Source organism: Salmo trutta, chromosome 8 (genome assembly GCF_901001165.1).
Source record: "Salmo trutta chromosome 8, fSalTru1.1, whole genome shotgun sequence".
In the NCBI taxonomy this organism is placed as follows: Eukaryota; Metazoa; Chordata; class Actinopteri; order Salmoniformes; family Salmonidae; genus Salmo; species Salmo trutta.
Genome location: NC_042964.1, coordinates 44,041,298 through 44,046,799, shown reverse-complemented (window position 1 = coordinate 44,046,799; position 5,502 = coordinate 44,041,298). Strand labels below are relative to the sequence as shown.

Sequence of the window (5,502 nt, the reverse complement as noted above, 5' to 3'; positions counted from 1 at the left end):
GCCACATCAGCCAACACTCTCTCTCTTCCCTGACTGGCAGTCATAGCCAGCTAGCTAACATAGCATCCCTCTGTCCGGTTGGAATATCGCCAATTAGCTTTTGGAGAAGCCTATTATAGGCCATATCCTAGACTGGCCAATAAGAAGAAAAGATTAAGATGTGAAAAACACAGACACTGGACTGTTTGAATGGTGTCTGTGAGTTATAACAGAACTCAAATGGCAGGCAAAAACCTGAGAAAAATCCAAGCAGGAAGTGAAAAGTCTGAGAATTGTAGTTCTTCTTTTGATTCTCTATCGAAGCTCCAGTGTCTGTGGGGTAACGTTGCACTTCCTAAGGCTTCCATTGGCTGTCTAAAGCCTTCAGAAAGTGGTTTGAGCATTTTCCTGTCACTGGGCAGAGTATAGGAGCTCAGTTACTGAGTGGTCTGCCTGGCAACAAAGGGATTGGATATGCTCGGTCCCGCGAGCGTGCCCCTCCTTCTTTTTCTTCTTGAATGAATATGCTATTGTCCGGTTGGAATATTATCGCAATTTTACATTAAAAATACCATAAAGATTTATTTTAAACAGCGTTTGACATGCTTCTAAGTACGGTAATGGAACATTTTGACTTTTTGTCTCTCGTTCCGCGCTCACGCGGAACTATCCCTTTGGATAGTGACCTGAACGCACGAACAAAATGGAGGTATTTGTACATAAATATGGATTATTTCGAACAAAAACAACATTTCTTGTGGAAGTAGCAGTCCTGGGAGTGCATTCTGACGAAGATCAGCAAAGGTAAGAGCACATTTCTAATACTAATTCTGAGTTTAGGTTGCCCCGAACTTGGCGGGTCTGAATAGCTCACCGTGATGGCGGAGCTATGTACTCAGAATATTGAAAAATGTGCTTTCTCCGTAAAGCTATTATAAAATCTGACACAGCGTTTGTATCCAGGGGTAGTCGATCTATAATTCTTAAAATAATTGTTATATATTTTGTCAACGTTTATGATGAGTATTTTTGTAAATTGATGTGCACATTCACCGGCGTTTTGGTGGGAATACATTTTCTGAATATCACGCGCCAATGTAAAATGCTGTTTTTGGACATAAATATGAACTTTATCGAATAAAACATACATGTATTGTGTAACATAATGTCCTAGGAGTGTCATCTGATGAAGATCGTCAAAGGTTAGTGCTTCATTTCGCTGTGTTTTGGGTTTTATTCACACATGTTCTTGCTTGGAAAATGGCTGTGTGATTATTTTTGTCTATGTACTCTCCTAACATAATCTAATGTTTTGCTTTCGCTGTAAAGCCTTTTTGAAATTGGACAATGTGGTTAGATTAACGAGAAGTGTATCTTTAAAATGGTGTGAAATAGTTGCATGTTTGAGAAAGTTGAATTATGACATTTTGTTGTTTTTGAATTTTCCGCCCTGATATTTCACTGGCTGTGTCCCGCAGGTGGGACGGTAGCATCCCACCTAGCCCATAGAAGTTAAAATATAAATAACTAAGCAATGACATTTAGGTCTGATAGTTTTAAAAGAAACTGAATCAGGCTTTATTAATATATGTCTACACCATTCAACGTTTACCACTAAAGTCTAATTATTAATTATTAATTAGTCTAATTATATTTGTTCTAAAGGGAAATCTTTATTTTCATCAGTTCATCAAAGCAAACATTCCTACAGTATCTTAAAGTAATAAAACAGAACACATCACATCTAACACTGATACAACCTCAGTCTACAGAGAGGATTGACACATGAACTCAAGCAAAGCCCCCTGTTAGTCTACATGTCAGTGATCAATAAGACAGAGAACATCTGATCTCAGAACAGAGTCAAAGCAGAGGAACCAGCAGCCTCTCTCCACAGGGGTGTGACTGAGGGGTCCTACCCAGAACAGTCAGCCCTCCTCAGGGTCTTGGTGACTGGAGTCTGGGAATTCTACTGGGCTTCACAGGTCACCTCTCCTGCCTTGGTCCACTCCTGGGCAGTGAGAGTCAGGGTGCTGCTCCAGCTGTACAGGCCATCCTTCTCCAGGACCCCGGTACTGTCCTCCTGCTTCTGGCTGGTCCCGTCCACTTTCCAGCTCATGGTCCAGTCTGAGGGGAAGCCCTTGTTGGCCAGACACGTCAGTGTGGCTGTTGTTGTACTGGACAGCTCCTCACTAGATGGGGGAAGGACGGTGAGGGTGGGGGCACTGTTACCTGGAACAAACAGAATACATCAACTAAGTAACTACATCAAGTACAGCTACAGCAAGAGATTATCTTCAGGAAAGTACACATCAAATTAAAGTAAATTAGAAATGCCCTCTAAATATCAATGTTAAAGTTAGATTGTTTAGAATATGTGGAGAAAACCCTGTAGTAATATGATACTGTCACGTCCTGACCCTAGTAAGATGTCATTTTCTATAGTAGAGTAGGTCAGGGCGTGACAGGGGGTGTTTTGGGTGGTTTGTCTAGGTTTTACATTTCTATGTTTTGTTCTAGTATTCTATTTCTATGTTAGAGGTTTTTGGGATGATCTCCAATTAGAGGCAGCTGGTTCGCGTTGTCTCTAATTGGAGATCATATTTATGCTGGGTTTTTTTCTAGTGTGTTTGTGGGCAGTTGTTTTCTGTTTAGTTAGTGTGTTGGCTGTCGTTTGTTTTCTTGGTTTAAGTGTTATCATTAAAAGTAAAAGATGAGCACTCAACACGCTGCGCCTTGGTCCCCTTTATATGACAACCATTACAGATACAGCATATTTATAAACCAAACAAGTATAAAGTGTTTAAATAACTAGAGTTTCCAGTCATACAGTGAAGATCACTCATACAGAATCATAATCAACACAAATACACATTAACATCTTCCAGGTAGAACAAACACTTCATATTAGCTGTTTCTAAGTAATAAAAATATGAATTGTATCTTAAATCCAGATATTAGTCATTTTTCCTTCCTCTGTGTATCAGGTGTTCTCCTAGTCTGGAGGTACAGTCCAGCATTAGATCAGTGTTGCTAGTATTCCTCCATATTGTCCATATGAAAGACAACAGCAGCAGCAGTAGTGATAGTGATCCATGTTGTATATTCCTTTATTAAACATGTTGATCTCAGATTTAACAGTGGTGGTAAAGTCACAGAGGACAGACAACACTACCAGAGGAATCCTACCAGCTTTAGTTTAGAGAAGTGTTCACTAACTGATTAGAGGAACTTACATCAGAGACCAAGCATGAGTGAACAGACAGTTCATTATATCTGATCATCTGTTTGATGTTATTAAAGGGGCAGCAGGTAGGTAGCAGTTAGAGCGTTGGGCCAGTAACTGAAAGGTCACTAGTTTGAAAATCTGGGCCGACAAGGTGAAAAATTTGCTGATGTGACCTTGAGTAACGCACTTAACCCTAATTGCACCATGGTTGCCATTGGCAATGGCAGACCCTGGCCTTGACCCCACTCTCTGAGGTTGTCTCAGGGGGAGTTGGGATATGCAACAAAAAATACATTTCAATTCACACTTGGGCATCAAACTCACATGTACATGTGTGAATTAAGACAAATTTAAGTACCCACCTAATTATTATAAAATAAATCTCAAAATATATTCTGATGGGATACTACTTGGAACCTGAAATAGATTTGAAACATTAATTTGCATAATGCATCTGCTCCGCTGCTCTAAGAGCATTTATATCTCTGTGAGTTTAACACTTCATGACTGAGAGCTGTCCTTCATGACAACAGAACCCACAACAACCATGACTTTTATCACCATCTTCATCTGGACACTTGTCTTCTGCTTTCAAGGTTACAGTTTTTGGAATTTATTGTTGAAAATGAATTAAAACTACAGTGTTTAAATGTCCAGTATATCAATTTTAATATTTCTATTCAGAACTATTCATTACTATATGTAATATTTCATTCATATCAATGTTTTTATTATATTTTCAGAATCCAGAGGACAGTACGTTGTGACTCAGACTCCTGCAGTGAAAGCTGTTGTCCCTGGACAGACAGTCTCTCTGAACTGTAAAACCAGCAGTGATGTGCATGGTGGTTACTATCTAGCCTGGTACCAGCAGAAACCTGGAGGAGCTCCTAAACTCCTTATTTACTCTGCTACAACACTTCAGTCTGGGACTCCATCTAGATTCAGTGGTAGTGGATCTGGGAGTGACTTCACTCTGACCATCAGTGGAGTCCAGGCTGAAGATGCAGGAGATTACTACTGTCAGAGTTTACACTGCCCTAGTAGCTGTGTGTTCACACAGTGATACAGAGCCGTACAAATACCTCCCTCAGTCAGACTGCACAGTGACTGTACTGCTACAGCTGGGACCTACTGCAGGTGCTGAGGGGGAAGAGACAGTGACATGGAACACTGACTGAACTAAAATACACTGAGCTAAATATATCAGTGATGCTGACTATAATGTAAATTCATCCACCTTTAAAGCATTCCTGAAGTGACACCTATAGGTCCAGACGACATAAATAGTCCATCCCTTTTGCTATGGCTAACAAACATTTTATTAACATTTCAGACACTAAATTGAACGGACTCCATCTATGTCAAATAATGTCTCAGATTACTTCAGAATAAATATCCCAGTCTCTGTTAGGTCCCTCAGTCAGGTAGTGAATTTCATGCTAAGATTCAACAATATTTACTGAGATCATATAACATGATCATAACCCACTAAAACAACCTGATATTCTGTCATACAAGAGACAGTGACATGGAACACTGGTTAGTGAAGTCAACTTTGAATATGTTTAGAAAGCATCACTCAGATCACATGTTACTCATCATCATCATCATCATTGTAGTGGACCTCCAAAAGTTATTTGAAGTGCTTAAATACCCACAATACCATGTAGAGAAGTAAAGAAAAAGAAAGTGATGTTACATCAGCATCAGCATGTTACATCAGCATACAATCCCCATATGAACCTCACAACCAAATATTGACGTGATCATCTAGCATTATATTAACTTTTTTGATGAGCAGGTTACTGACTGTAAGATCTGTGAATGAGACATGACGCTGGGCTCAAACAGACATTATCTGTCATTAATTACATGATGGCATATCTGTTATGTCTCCCTCCCTGAATCCACCATAGAGGTTAAAACCAGTCACTCCCTCACATCTGGCCCAGTCCAGGGTATTTCAGACAGTGAAACCAGTCAACTGCTAGACTGGTAGCTGTGGGAATGAAACTGAGATTTACATAGAACAGATAGATGTGATTGTGGACAGTGAGGAAGAAGGAGAAGAGCCGAGTGTAGTGGGAAGATGTGTGTTGAGGAAGAATGGCGTCAGATATGATAAAGGACAATCTGGACCAATAGGAGTGACATTTTTTGAGAATGTGGACCCTTGCCTTTTGGCGGATCCAGTTGTGGTTTCATGGTGGGACAGAAAGGAGTTGGGGGTAATTGAATTAGTGAAGGTAACCTGTAGTGGACTTGTGGATATTTGTTTGTTTCTTCTGATC

The 5,502-nt window shown here is 40.0% G+C and overlaps 1 pseudogene; it reads right to left on the bottom strand.

Moving 5' to 3' along the window:
• Positions 1–1,632: 1,632 nt before the first annotated feature.
• On the bottom strand, positions 1,633–2,227 carry LOC115197980 (Ig kappa-b4 chain C region-like; annotated as a pseudogene).
• Between the last annotated feature and the right edge of the window lie 3,275 nt (positions 2,228–5,502).